The sequence below is a fragment of the Anser cygnoides genome, chromosome 5, assembly GCF_040182565.1.
Source record: "Anser cygnoides isolate HZ-2024a breed goose chromosome 5, Taihu_goose_T2T_genome, whole genome shotgun sequence".
Classification (NCBI taxonomy): Eukaryota; Metazoa; Chordata; class Aves; order Anseriformes; family Anatidae; genus Anser; species Anser cygnoides.
In genome coordinates, this window is record NC_089877.1 from 52589078 (window position 1) to 52604366 (window position 15289).

General features: G+C 40.4%; 1 long non-coding RNA gene across 2 annotated transcripts in view; it reads left to right on the top strand.

Moving 5' to 3' along the window:
- Positions 1–208: 208 nt before the first annotated feature.
- Positions 209–15289, top strand: part of LOC136790982 (uncharacterized) — a 63551-nt gene continuing 48470 nt past the window's right edge. For both annotated transcript variants that reach the window (XR_010831991.1, XR_010831990.1), the window contains exons 1-2: positions 209–1304; positions 9701–9827. This is a non-coding gene — a long non-coding RNA (uncharacterized lncRNA). The remainder of the gene's footprint in view (positions 1305–9700; positions 9828–15289) is intronic.

Sequence of the window (15289 nt, forward strand, 5' to 3'; positions counted from 1 at the left end):
AAGATCAAAAAAGCACAAAGACATTTTGAATGAGTCTTGTTGCACCCACCAATTTCTTCCCAGAAAATGATTAGTCGTCCTCAGTTGAAACTGCAGTTTCAAAGTGTGCGTCTATAAAAGCGTGCTTGCACAGGAGGTTGTCTTTGAAGATTTTTTTTTTTTTTTGTGAATGGACCCAAGAAATCTATAAACTTAAAGTTGCTGTATCAGTTAATGCTCATGAACTGCCCTTGTGAAAGTGCACACCTTGGTTCCTTCGGGATGTGTGATGCTTCCTGTGAAGGGGTAACTGCATTCAAAGAACTGACTTGAACGCAGAGCCCCTCCCAGGATATGTTCTCTTTTTATCCACTCAATTCATACTACAGCTACCAAAAAGTTTGGATAAAACATGATGCTTCATCACCCTTTCCTCACTGTTGTCATTTTGGGCAAAGAAAATATGCTGTCAGTAAACAATGACGTACCACTCTGTAAAGTTTCCAGAAGTTATGCCTCTGCTTGCCCCCAGCATTCAGGTTTGCATTTGAACAGTTCCCTCCCCACTCCAGAGGGACTGGTGGGGCAGCCACTTGACTTTGGTAGAGAAAAAGTGAGCCCAAATCTCCATTCATGGCAGCAGTCTTTAGTCAGCATTGATTCCCTCTCAAAGTCAGTGGCAATCCCCTTCATGGTCAATAGCCTGAGATCAAATCAGAATATCCTTTGAAAAACAATGAATAGTGATCAGTCTGTCTTCCCACTGCTGGTGACTGGCAGGACAAGACAAGGGGAAGACCTCCTTAATATTTCCCCCAAGAAAACTTATGTTAATCTTATATCTGAATATATAGCCTAATCCTAGTATTCATATCTCTGCCCTCAGTGATCATCAGCCCATCTCTAATATTTCTTTTGTTCAGAAAAGGTAAACTCTTCTTACTTTCCAGCAGCAGATTACACAAAGGGAACTTTATGGTATATATTACAGTCACAAAGCAGTTTTCTCCATCTTGCAATCACTTAAAAAAAAAAAAAAACAGCTTTCTTCTTATCTCATCTTCCTTCCTGCATGAATGTCTGAGATAATCAATGAAGTTCCTGTGTAGAGAATAAATTGAGCTCGAATGGCTCCTCTTAAACTGTACAATCAAAGAAAGAGGAGGTTTTCTCCTGATGATTTTGATATTCAGTTTAACTTTCTTCGCCAGGCTGTCAGCTCAGTGAAAGTGAGGTCAATCTGACCACACTCTTCCTAAAGGATCCTCTCCTGAACCATCTGCTTGAGTATACATCTCCTGACAAATCAATGGCAAAATCGAGAGGTATGTACTTTGCCCAGAGACCTAGGGGCTGATTGTCCTTTGCTGTGCATCTTGCGTAGCCATTGAGCCGTTGCGTGCAGAGTGGGCATAGAATAGTGCCTGAAAACAATAGTAATATTTAGCATCTGTGTCCCAGTGATGTAAATGCCTTCCTAAAGATGCAGGACAACAGAGATGCAGGCTTCTGTCCTACAATGCAAAGGGACGTAGGTCGTAGAAATTGTTGGAGGGGGGTAAGGGTACTCACACAAACACAGAAGGCAACTTTCTGTGACAGGGTGGTAAATGGATGGCATTTTTAAACTAGGTTTCTGGAGTTGCTGATTCAGAAATCTGAGTCATTTGCAGGACAGATGTGAGGAAGTAAAGCACTAAGCAAAATACAGGAGCTTACAGAGACAAAGAAACCTGCTTTTCGCTGCTTTAGGGTAATTTTACATTTCTTGGCCACGTGCTGGGCACCCAGTTGCAAGCTCTGGGTAGAGGCTGTCTTGCTGCTGTGAGGTTATAGTATGGTAGGCTTGGTGCACAGGAGTAACACAAGTGTAACAAATGTGACTGATTCTCTTATCCCCTCCATCCCCATTCTTTTGGTAAATTATCCAGATCCAGTCACATTTCTCAGGAGTGAATAACAGTTGTTTCAAACAATTCAGATTTGTCCCTAGGGTTACTGCCCTCACACATTTACCAGTACAGCATTTTCTTGCTCAAGATGAGAAGGGAGCTTACAGAGGAGCAACAAAACTCAAGGGCAGAACTGGAGTGTTGGAAAATTGGTTAGCTGGAGAGATTTCCTTAAAATTCACACCCAGTGTCTCTGAATCTGTGCCTTCCACTTGGGCCTGAGAGGTTTTGTTAGTGAATCAGATGCATCTGTTCACGGACAAACCCTTGTCCCTCATCCTCCCCCTCTCCTCCCATAAGTTCTCTTCTGAGTTGTCTGCATCCTGATGTGAAATGAGGTGGTATGTATGAGAATAAGGGTATTACATCTTGGGTAATATCCATTATGTTGCTCTCTATTAGCTCTCAATTCTTGGGAGTGCATTACTGCATTATTTCTTTTGTGCCAACGCTATTCCATCAAGGCCTGTGCTGGTTTACTCAGTTGTATCAATGATTTCTTCTAAGACGGCCTAGACAATATGTTGTAATATATATTATACTATGTGATTTTTGAATCAGCCTTGCAAATGTATTCTAAAGATTTTGCAGCTCTTCACACAAATCCTATTGTCCATCACTTATGATGATGTCTGATTAGCAGAAAACAAATAAAGAGGTAGTTTTTATCCACACAAAAAAATTGCCTGACTGAACACAATTCTTCAGGGAGCTTAGGAGTGAAAATTTTTGTTATGACCCATATTGTAGAAAGCTTTTCAGTTGTCTTGTAAAAGAAGAAACAAAATACATTAAATAATTTGGGGATTGTACATGTTACAATACAAAAATGTCAAAAAGTTAAATGCGAATGGAAACATATTTTCACTTACTCTGAATTACAATTGTATTCAGATAATTTTTTCAGTTGAATAAATGAATTAAACTTTATTCCCTCAAATTTAAGACCATTAAAATAACGCTACATTTCTCTTTTTTGAATATATTTTTAGATAGCTAAGATCACATTTCTGTTCGACAAATGTTGCAATTTTTAAAAATAAAGTTGATATTTAGGAACATTTTAAAGCTTTTGAAAAACAGTTTCTTACCATGCTTATTTTCTTCCCAGGAAAAGTTGTGGTTGCTGCAGTTTCTAAAATTCCTTTTGTGTCCTGTATTAGCAGTGAATGATGCTAATGTCCAGCTATTTTTCCTAGCAATGTATATAATATAGCCCTATATAATATTATATACTCACTATGAATGGTTAGTGAACCTCACTAACCCAACATATCTTAAGTCAAATGAGAGGAATGGCACAATCTGGGCTGTGTGTAGCTGGGCTGTCACTCACAAGCGGAGAGGGCAAGGCTGTTGCACACAATTTTTGCACTCCCAGCTCTGCTTGCACCATTTACAGCTTCCTGGGGATTGTTCTGGTTTGCGCCAGATAACCTGGTGTGTGTAATATGGTAGCTGGAAGAGGCTGCAGCACATTGTTTTTCTCCTACAGAGAAAAGTGCTGCCAGCTTCCTGTGGGGCAGGTGTGCTGTGCTCCAGCTGTACGCTCCTGGGGCTGCCTTGCACCCGCTCCCTGCACAGAGGCTCTGTGGTGGAGCACAAAGGCAACAACCTCACTGATGGCTGCAGCGGGGTGGTAGGAGAACAGTGGTGGCAATGTAGAAATGGTTTTTGCTAATTGGATCAGAAATAAACTTTTTGTAGTCACTCCTAGTGTTTTGTAAATAATATTTGATGGCGACACTAAACGAGGCTGATGTGCAGGACTCGGGCACTGTTCCCCATTGATGGTTGTGCTCCACCCCTCAGTGCTGAGCAGATGAAGCTGAGGAAGTTCCCTGCAGTCAGAGTCCTGACCTCTCATTTTGACCACTCAGCCTGCCCGATATGCCTTTGTGGTGGGGACACCATTCTACTCAAAGGCAGAGCTCCCCTGCCTTCTCACACTGATTTTTCACAGTGTTTTATTCTGTAATGGCCAAAATCACACTGCAAGTTTATTTGGGAGATGAAAGTTAAGAATGGAAGCATATTTGAGGCAAGAGAGAAAAGAGGGGTAGAAGAAGAGAGGACAGATACTGAAAGGATTAGTTGAAGAGCAGGAGGGATGCAGGACATTTATCAGAAAGATGAAGCTGAAAGGCATGTAAATCCAGTTAACAGCTTGAAAACAGGTAGCTACATTAAAGGGAGTGGAAATAAAGTCAATTAGTGGCAGGAGGCATTAGTTGAGGGTGTCAGCTGGTGAACGGTGACTAATTTGATATAGGCTAATCACATAGTTTGGCTATTTGATTACCAAATTGAGATCCAAATGCCGCTCCTTCCAGGGCAATCACTTCAGTTAAGAGGGTAGCTGGAATCATTGAGAGATTTGATCCATTCCTTAATTGAAATTAGTTTTAAAAAAGCTATGACATATGTGATCTAAAACATAAGGAGCAAATAGTTGCTGAGACACAGTGTGAAACAAGGCTGCGCAGGGAAGCTGAGGGTGCAGCAGGAAGGGCCGTGCAAACCTGTGAACGTGTGCATGGTGGTTCATGTGCACGTGTGTGCCAAGAGTGAGCCGGTGGAGACAGTTCCTTGTCTGCTGTGCTCTGAGATGGGGGATAGTCACTGACCCATGCTCTATTGACACGTGCTCCTATTTGGATGAAATAGGTCAAGAATGCCATGAATCAGCTCCTTTCTTGATAGCTCACCAGTGGAGAAGAGCTAAAACACATCCGAATTTAGTATGTGCCATGCACCTGTTTGTACCAGACTGGGCAGCATCTCTGGCTTTGTTTACGGTCTGGCATTAACAGGAATGGATGGTTGGGGGAAAAGCAGAGGAAACAGGAGACATGTAATTTTTTTCTGACAATCAATGGTTTTGCAATTTCCTGAATCAAAGGTTATATCCAGACTTAAGAAGCTATCTCTCACGAATTTATCTAATCTTTTTTTTCCAAATCTATTGGTGTATTTGGCCTCTTATAATCATCTCACAGAGAAAATTGCACAATTAAGTGCTCTGTGGAAAAAAAAAAAAATGTCTTCCTCTGCTGTAAATATGGTGTTTCCTCATTTTGTCAGGTGCCCCTTCTTTCTGCTACTGTAGGAATGGGAGAAATCAATGGCTATGTACTTCCTCTGGGCCATATGTGATCTTACACATCTCTGTCAAATCCTCAACCACCCATCTTTCTCACTAAAACATGTTAATTTTCATATGTATCCTTTGTCCTTAGCCACGCTGCCCTTCACTCTACCGTTTTCCAGCTCTTTTTAGACTTGATGGTCTGGAAATGTTTTCCAAGATATTGTTCCCTCTGTCTCGTCTGCCCATCCAGTCACTGTTGGTATGTGCTTCAGGAGGAAGGGCTTCCAGTGGAAGACAGCTTCTCCAACTCTTTTGCCATTGCTTTCCTGAAAGAGTTTTGGCCACTGTGGAACTTACCTCAAGGCCGGGCACAGCAAAAGCTCTGCCCAAGTCATAGGCATAATTTCAAGTGTCTGTGATCTATCAAATGGAACCACAGAGTATAGTGTGCATCTCCTTTAAAGGACCTATTTGCTGTTACTTTGTGTCTGTAATTATTCAGGCAATGATTCAGCAAGAAGTTGCCCATCATTGTGCAAATAAACAACCTCAGTGAGATGCTCTGAGTTAGGCATGTGCTTAACGGTTCTACTAAAGTGATGTGAAACCCGACATGATCTGCTAAACCACTGACATGAAAGGTGGGCAAGGGAGCCTAAAGGTGGGAGAGTTTTCATTCCCGCTTTCTAGCACATATCATAAGGGGGGGCAAAGCTAAAGTGATGCTCTACAGAAACAGCAAATCACCCTCTAAGCATCTCCATGTATAAGGTTGCTGCTCCAACTTACACCAGAGCTGAAATGCAGTCTATGTTCTTTCTCTTTTCAGGTAGGGATGAATACCATCCAGGAACAAAAGAACAAGTGAATAAAGTGTCCTAAGCAATTTTTGCAAAGAATATACATTTTTAAGTTGTTCTGGAGATGATAAGGATTGGACCTTAGCACCAGCAACCTCCAGCAGACTGCAATGGCTCTGCCTTTAATACACTTCCACCCGTGTGTGTTATACAGCCGTAATACTGAACACATGAGGCAGACAGCTGCCCTGAGGCATTCTCTGTTAAAAACTTTCATATCACTACGGAACTGAATGCACCATTATAACACCACGTCTCCTCTTCTTCACTGTAAGAATTGTTCTGAGAACCAGGCAATGTCATGGAAATGTTATAATAGACACATCCAGAATATATGGGTGAGTTAGTCATCCCCAGTGATATATTTAAGCTGTTCCTTCTACTATACATAGAGCAGGTTAAATATAATTAACATTGGTCAAAGGGTCCTTTTACTTTACATACTTTATGAATGTATTATCTCAATTATCAGGAAGAAAAAAGGAAAAGTGTATTTCTCCATATCTTCTAGTACAAGCTCCTCTAAGTCATTTACATCACAACACGATTTTTTTTTCTCTCCAAGAAGCATGAATATTTTCTCTCTCCCTAAATCCCATAATTGTTTTATTGCTACATTAAAAAATGTAAATAATCATTCCCCTCCCCATAATAAATTAGATGCAACCTGTCTAGCTCTGAAAATGAACATTTCAATATCTTCAGACACACAATGACATCATATCAATATTTAAAATCATTTTATGCATGTATTCCAGGTTGTCCAACTTCATTAAGGGCATTCATCAGCCCTCCGGCTACAGTGTATTCCCATTGGAGTTGTAGGCCTCAGGCCCTACCAAACAGAAATTTAAACTAACTTGCCTTTTTAATTCACATTATTCTCAAATATTCTCTTTTTTTTACCCCCTGCCATGACTAAGGCATTTAGACCTGGCTATGATTTTGTGCACAGCAACATTTAACAGACAAAATCTCCATTTTTATGTCAGAACTTGAGTACATGAAAATAATAATCATTCCCCTTTAATTTCCCTCCTTCTCTTGCCACATCCATCCCTATTTTCTGGGTGCAATAACAGCTATGCTTCTTTTAATGCTGAATGCTAAGTTAATAATTAGAGCTACAGCTTGATAGGGATATGGGGTTGCTAGATTTTTATATTTAAAAATTTACAAACATTTGAACAATATTAAGTTTCATTATTTTTTTTCTCTCTCTTTCTCTTTCCAAAATAATGGAAAAAAAAAGGAAAAAAAACCACAACCCTACTCTTGATCTATTTTTTATACTGCTGAGGATGCGCAGCATGAATATGTATCCTTGCTAGTGGCATCAAATACTGTTGTATTAGTATAAAACTTTTTTTTCCTCACAAACAAAATAAACAACCTTCCCATTGTTCTGCTCTATGGGATGGCTGTGGATCTGCTCACCAAGATGTTTAATGACCTTCAAAATTCCAGAGTAAAACTTTCAGACACTACACAGGGCTGGAAAGAGAAAATTGTGATATCAAAAAACTTTGCCACTGGTCACACAGTGTAGATATGACTGCAGGCTCTGATTTATCCTCCCAGACTTGTGTGGAGAAGATTTAAATATCCTTCATTTGTTACAAAAAAGGATGGAAGCATGTAAAAGTAGCCAGGTTAATATAATATGATTCTGGGGATGGAACAAGCCTGGAAGAGATACTGGGGGCTGAAAATGTAAAAACTAATGTAATATAGATCAGTGTTACTAGGTCTTCTGTCCAAAATGTTCTGACCATGTCATGCCAGTGTTCATGGCCAGAATCCTGAAAGGCATATACTGATGGATTCTGGCCCATTTGCATCCAAAAAGAAAAGGTGAAAGACGGAGGAATTAAAAGAAGAGGAAAAACAGTAACTGCAGGTTCAGCTTTTGGATACTTTTTCCACAAGTAGCATTTTTTTTTTAAACCACTGTCGTCCTCAATTTTCTTCTTCTTTCTGCATCTCTTCCCTCTCCCTCTCTGCCTTGTTCCACTGTTCCTGCAGTCACTTTTTTCTTTATGTCACTCCAACCCTCTCCCTTTTTACATTTTTTTCCTTTGGCTTTCACAGCCTTCTGGATTGAAGACCTCTCTTAGTTACAGTACAATGCTGACTGTCAGATAAGGGAATTTCAACCTTCTCCAGTTACCTGGGTTTCCTTTGGATGTAGTACAAGTAATCATTGGCTAAGTTTTATCCTTCTAGAGAGAAGCAGGTCTTGGGTATCATTCCCATCCAGTACAGCTGTGAGGATCAGTTTCTCATAGGCATAAACCCACAAAAAGATTCAGCTTCCTAAGGCCAAAGTTGGCTGTTTGAAAACCCTGGTCAGCTCAAGGCAAGTGGAAGCAAGTCAAGGGCTGCCACAAAACCATACCTTACCACAGCTAAGAAGCTGCTTGAAATACTCCCACTGCAGCCCAGAAAGCTCCACAGTGTTTGCTTGTTTGTTTTAAACATAATTATCATCAGACTCACTCCTTTAAAAATACCCAGGAAAATGTTCCATTCTTCAGCCATGGGTTGCTCTGAGTCATTTTGTCTCCCATTCCTTTATTTTATTATTTTATTTTATTTTATTTTATTTTTATTTTATTTTATTTTTTAATTTATTCTTCTTGTGGTGGAGTGTACTGTGCCAGACATGCACAGACAGATTCACTTATAGTCTTCATCTTGAGGGCAATCCTAGAAAAGAGTAATTCTGCTTGTGACAGCCACGCAGTCAGCAAAGTCAGTCTGGAGTCTGCTAGTTCCCTCTCCACAGTCACTAGCCAACCTGATTTTGGAAGAGGTAGAGATGTTTGAGGAATTTGCATCCTTTGAAACTACTCTATTGATACTCTGCAATAAATGAATTGGTGTTCTTCCTGGAGATCATGTCGCAGTGTGGCCCCTTCTCCACAGACTCCAAAGCAAGATGTCCTTGCAGCCAGAACCTATTCTCCTGACATATTGGAAGGACAAGATAATCCTAATATTTTCATTGTCAGGCAGGCTCAATCTGCAGATAGTAAAAAAGGAGAAGGAAAAGACATGTTTGAGACAGAATGCCCTTGACTGTTCATGTAGATCCCTGAGAAGGGTGATGGTGGTGGTGTTGAGAAGACAGTCAAGATTATAACTCTGGGCACTAAGCTATATAAATAATAATAAACACAGGAGACAAGAAAGGGAATGGAACATGTGAAATGATCACATCAAGGAACAGGATGTAAGAAGAGGGTTTTGAAAACAGAGCTAGGAAGGAATAGAATCACCGTCAGAGAGAATGAAGAGAGAAGGCAACAGATAAAGAAGAGATGTAGGGAAGGGGCAAGCAGACAGGCAAAGAACAGAGAGGAGGAGATGCAGAAATACAAAGTAATGAAAAGAGGTAGAATACTGGAAAAAACAGATCCAAAATCGAAGCTAAGTGAGAATAAAGAGGTTGGAAAAGAAAAGAAAATGTCAAAAAGAAAAAAAAAGGACTCAATAAAGAAATACATGTATAAAATCTGTTTAAAAGTGAAAAAAAAAAAAGAATGATTCTATGGAGATGGAGAGAGAATGAGATTGGGAAACAAAGGGAGACTTTCTATTTTGTAAAGTAGTAGAAACTTATGCATAAAAAGGGCTATATAAAACTTCTTATTACTGTCTGTTATTTATTGCTCCTTTCTCACTGGGCAATCTACTCTGCAATGATGATACAGCTATGTCCAGGCCTTAGAAAAGGATTGAGCCACTTATGATACAAGTTTAGATAAAGAGGTCCATTTTTATGTTTGCAGACAGACTCCTATTTTTCTCTGCAGCTGCTGCTTCCTCATAACTGAGACCTGTGTAGTGCAAATGAAAGCAGTTTTCTGGATGAAGCAACCTTTTCCTCAGAGTCTTGGGCTCCACATCCACTCCCTGCCAGGACAGGTGCGTCCCACACAGGTAATACCCATATCAGTTATTTACAGGTTTCTCTCTCTGCAGTGCCAGACTGCACTGTGTCTGGCTAAGGCCAATGCTTTTTACTCTCTCATTTTCATGAACACATAATTCATTCATAAATTTTTAAAGGAAAAAGAATCATTGTTTAATGAACTTTTGTGAAGAAAACGGAGCAAGGGAAGAAAGAAAAGAAAGTATGTGAGTTCCTTACTCCCTAGATTTATGACCTGCATAACTCCAATCATTGTGTTATTTAGACTGCCTTCCTATTTAGCCAACATTAAATTTGTATGCTCCCACATGGTTGTGTTGCTACTTTTATTTTTTGATCTACACTGCTGGGATTCTCTGAGGAAACATGATGGTCAGGAGGAGGAGGGGAGGCGAGGACAGCCATCACAAAAATGAGGTGGATGCGCCTTTCCGGCTCTACGCTGGTTGCACTCAGGCAGGTACAAGCTGACGGGAATCAGTAGTGGCAGCCATGCGAACGAGGTCAGAGTTGGTTCCTCTATGGCCTTTTTTTTCTTTTTTTCCTTCCCCAAGCTCTCTGAAAATGTGGGTGTGCATGTTAAAACTGCCCTATGAGGCAGCTCTGACAAGTGGGGCTGCCTGGCACCAACACAGCACATAATAACACGAAGCATTTGGCAGCGTTACAGGGCTAATCTTTACGTAACTGTTCCTGAACAACTTCTTTAGTGTACTGAGCACAAACAAGCTTTCCATCAGCCTTCGGCTGCATGCAGATTGCCTTGTGTCACCTGCTCCTCCGCTGAGCAAACATTAACTCTGGTCAAGGCAAGGAGAACCTTGTTCTGCATTTGTAGCTGACTCTCCCTAAATGACCTCCTTGTTTTCCAAGGGTGTTCATGAACCAGAGGCGCATTTGTCACGAAGGTCCCTTTTAATAGGATTTTTCCTCATAAGCACGGATGTACGTAGGAAATTATGTTGTAGATTGTTTTTGGGAGAGCTGTGGTAGAATGGTTTGATTTTTCAACAGTTGCTCCACTGTGGGCTAATGAAGAAGTTATGTCTTTTTTAGTTAAGACACTGATGTGAGACTTTGGGGACCTGGAATTGAAATAATGTTTCATTTGTTCTACCCTTTGCCCATTTTGTCAGATGTCAATGCAAGTTCTTTACAGTCATCTCCTATGGCTTTGTTGCCTACTTCAATGGGGCCTGGTCTCCATTAATACTTTTGTGCTGCAGAGAGCAACACCAGGCCACAGGCCGACAATAATGAAATTAGGGTGAAGAAATACAGACCAGAGCTTCCCAAGCACCTGGTAACGAGGCTTTTGCTCTTGCAAAAAGGCAACTGAGTGCAAACTTCCCCTCTGGCAGGCAGAAGAGGAGTGTCTCTAGCTGCCGCCCCGACCCCAGGTACCGGGGCCTGCCTGTGCCACTTCCCCACAGCAGCACTTCTCCAGCCGCGTGCTCTTTTCACTCTGCATTGCGCAGCCACAACACATGTGCTGCCGCACAGCAGAGCCATGTGGCAAATACATAAAAGTGTGTACGTTTCTGAGTGCTGGAAGAGAGCCCTAATTTTGCTGGCAGCGAGGCCAACTCTTCTCCTTTCCTCAGAGCGAGGCCTGCAGCGTTCCTCAGTTCCACAGCCATGAACCCTCCAAAGACTCTTGCTGGTGTGGCTGTGGGCCGCCAACCTGCGTGTCTGCCCTCGGTGGCCTTGGTGTGAGGGGATGGAGATCCTGGCAGGCTCCTCTCCTCGCCATGTTCTCCCTTTCATCTTAACTTGCGAGGAAGCGTTGCGTACCGGGAGGGAGGCAAAGCAGAAGGGGACTGCCAGACCTGCATATTGCAAAGTTGTGAAATTGGTTTTGGAATTCTGAGCTTTAAAAATAATTTGGGTTGTGTGGGGAGGAGTGAGAAGGGGGAGATCTTCCTATTTGCCTGCTAGAATTTCGAGTCTAGCTTCCTGGGGATATGTTTCCAAGTTTTTCTCATCAACTGCAGGGACTAGAAAATACACTCTCATGTTAAATGAAAGCTGAAATCCCCCATAGTCCTACACACTGAAGATCTAGATCTTTAACCCTGACTAAATCACAACAAAATCTTTAGAACCAGCCCATGCAAGATGTCTTGCACCAAAGGAAGAAAAATCTATACAAAAATGTTGTTAAGCAGCTGTGGGCAAGTGCAGCTGTTAAGGGAGCAGACACTCAGATGCAACCAGGAAGGAGGAGAGGCATTTTCTGTGATGTGAAGGAAGTTCATATAGCCAAAGGTGAGGAGACAGGGTCACCATGGTCTATTCCCAAAACCATCCTGTCGCTCCAGCAGTGTATTGATTTGTGGATCTCTGCATAGCATACAGACCAGGTCAGAGATGTCCCTACAATTCCTTGAAGGTATGTTTTTTTTTTGTGTGTGTGTGTTTTTGTTTTCTTCTTCTCTTGCCTACCTTCTTTTCCATCTTCCTTTTACTTTCGGTGGCTTTCAGGGCAGGGGGGTGAGGAGGTAGTGTTATTATTTTAATTATCCTTGCCCCCCCCACCCCTTTGTTTTGTGTAGGGTTCAATTTTTAAATCATTCATGAGTTTGCCTACTATGACAGAATGCTTTTTGATTCACTTCCAAAAAGAAGTGCATGCTAAAAAAAAAAAAAAAAGAAGCTGAAGTACTCCAGTAATTTTAAATTGTTCTGCATAGTGCATGCCCAGACCTCTGATTCTTTCCAAATGCAATGCTTCACTTTTTATTTATTTATTTATTTATTTATTTATTTATTTTAAGAGCACTTCATTTTGGAAGTGAATAGGGTGCTCTGGGCACGGGCACTGTAGACCAATTTAGATTTCCTAGATTGCTTCAATAATCTGAAGAGTACTCCAGTCATTTTTAACTATTCTCCACCACATGCCTGCAAACCCATTCATTTTTGTACTGAAGTGACTATAGTTAGGACAAACTCTGCTGTTCATTTGAAATTGTTCCATTCTCCATATCCATAGACCTCAAATTCCATTACAGAAACTTAAATCAACATTTTGCTCTAAGAACACATTACCATTTCATGGCATAACATTACTGGCCAGCCTTTTTTATGTGTTGCTCCATGTTGTTTTAGGCAGGGCCATGTCACTACTGCCAGTTTGCTGGAGGAGACATTCCCATAATTAGTCAAGCCATTTTTTTTTTCAGTGTTTCTGTGTTCAGCCCTGAGATTTAATTTATTTTATGTCTTTTTAATCCACAGATCAAAATGCCTTTTGGCACATATATTTTATTTCTAGTTTTGATAGGGAGTGAAGTGCATCATTAAATATCTCACAGAGTATCAGCAACAGAGCAAGGAAATAATAAAACACAAGTAATGTTAGTCCATTTCCTCCTTCCTGTGGCACTCAGCTGCACTTGTATCAAATAGGGTATGGCACTTCCCAGTACTAATACTATTGTATCTATACTGTTACTTACTGCTTTTCTTCAGGGAGTATTTCTATTTCAAACACTATCCTGAAGAGAAAGCTCGTGATCTGTCCTGTGAGGGTTTCATGCCCTAATTCCCTTCCCTGCCTTTACCTTCCATATATTTAAAAAAAAAAAAAAAAAAAGCGCTTATTCTTAATTCATACTTCTATAAAAGACTGTCTGCATTTCTAAGAAATATGAGCATCTTGTTCCAGGGAGGCTCTATGCTGCCTTAACTAATTAAAGCTTAACAGTAGGGCAGTGTTATGCTATACTTTGCAGTCCACCTAATGTCTTACTCAATCATGATCCAGCATTAAAATTATTAGAAGGAGGCACAGTTGCATCGATCTGCTGCTGGCATAACTTTTTGCTATATGAGTGTCCATCTTTCACAAGAAACATTAAGAGGGCATGGAAGACACGTGAACATGCTCTGGATTACGAACTCTGTGGCAGTCCTGTGCTGCTCCTGGGGAAGCAACTGCCCTAAGGCTGGTTTTGCAGTCTCTCTCCCACAGGGACAGGCTTTGGTGATGCTTTAGCAACTCTGTTGCTGAGACACTATAGCTAAAATAAAGCTTTTCTTTTTTTTCTTTTTTTTTTTTGTCTCACCATTTTTTTTTCTGATGGAGGTGCAGACCACTATGCATTTTTAGTCTTGAAGACCAAATACTTGCGGCATGAATTAAAGAATCTTTGGGATTGCTATATCATGCCCCTGAGAACACAGCTGGAGCTGAAACTCAGGTTCCAGAAACTGCCCAAAGTCAGTTCCAGTTTGTTTTGCTATTTGCTTCAGCTGAATTTTGCAGTTTTCAATTGCTACTGATAATTTTAATGAGAAAAACAAAACAAAACAACAACAACAACAACAAATTATTGGAATATGAGTAATTGATGGACAGAGAAAAATATCATAAGCATAGCAATACTGTTTCCACTTAATAATTACTGATGCAGCCTGCATAGGGAACTCATGCTGTTTTCAGGAATCTTGCAGGCACAGGGTTAGTTCTTCTGTACCAAATGCTCTTTTCTTGCCTTACAGAATTTCTTTCTAAATGTAATGTTTGAAAGAAAGAAGGAGCTCCAGGGGCAAGAGAGAAGGTGAATCCTGGGTTTGAACTTGTGCAGTGTTAAGATTTCAGCCAACGATACTGTTTCCTCTCCATGTCTGTCCCTGCTTTGTTGGGAAGAGTATGCTGTTTGTGAGATCCCACCTTTTGAATGAAATGTTAACTTGTCCTAGCCACTTAGAGAAACTAAAGGTCTCACAGCTGAAAGAGTGGTATCTTAATCAACTTCTGACTGGGTGATTACATTCTCCCTACTTATATTCCTTGAGATTTCAATTGGGTACAATCTTTTTCTTCACTTACAGTCATCCTTTTTTATGTGTTAAGTGCTTGCTCTGTTTCACCTCTGATGGAGCTGATTTTTAGAAGTAGCTAAAGAACTTTCATCACCTACACGGAACTTTGTGCTCTTTTAGGAAGAAAGTCTCATATATATGTTTTACTGTGTTGCTGCAATATTATGACATGAATAAGAGGGACAGAGGCAGAAGAATTATTTCACATAGTTAAATTAATTTTGAAGAAAAAGTATTTTTTTTCTTTTTCAAATAATTCTTCTAAAGTTAGATGATGGGTAATAGTTGTTTAGTCAATTTCTCATATAAATATGATGATGATGTTGTTTTAAGTTCTGTTTCCCACCCTTCTACTTTTAAGATTAAAAACACTGTTTCATAAACAAAACTCAATATTATTCCCTTATGCTTAGCTTTGCAAAGCTTAATTCTCCTTAAATTTACCTTTTTCAAAAAGCTAATGTAACTCCATGGGCATCAGTAGTTTTTGTGTTTAACTCAAAAGTAAACAAAGCATCATTACAGGCTAGAGTTTCCTTCAGAAAGTTAAATATTAAGGCAGCATTTGCTAACATAGTGATGTGTTATCATTCATCCTTGCACCTGTCCAGTTAGCCATAGATCCATCCAAGCATAAGAT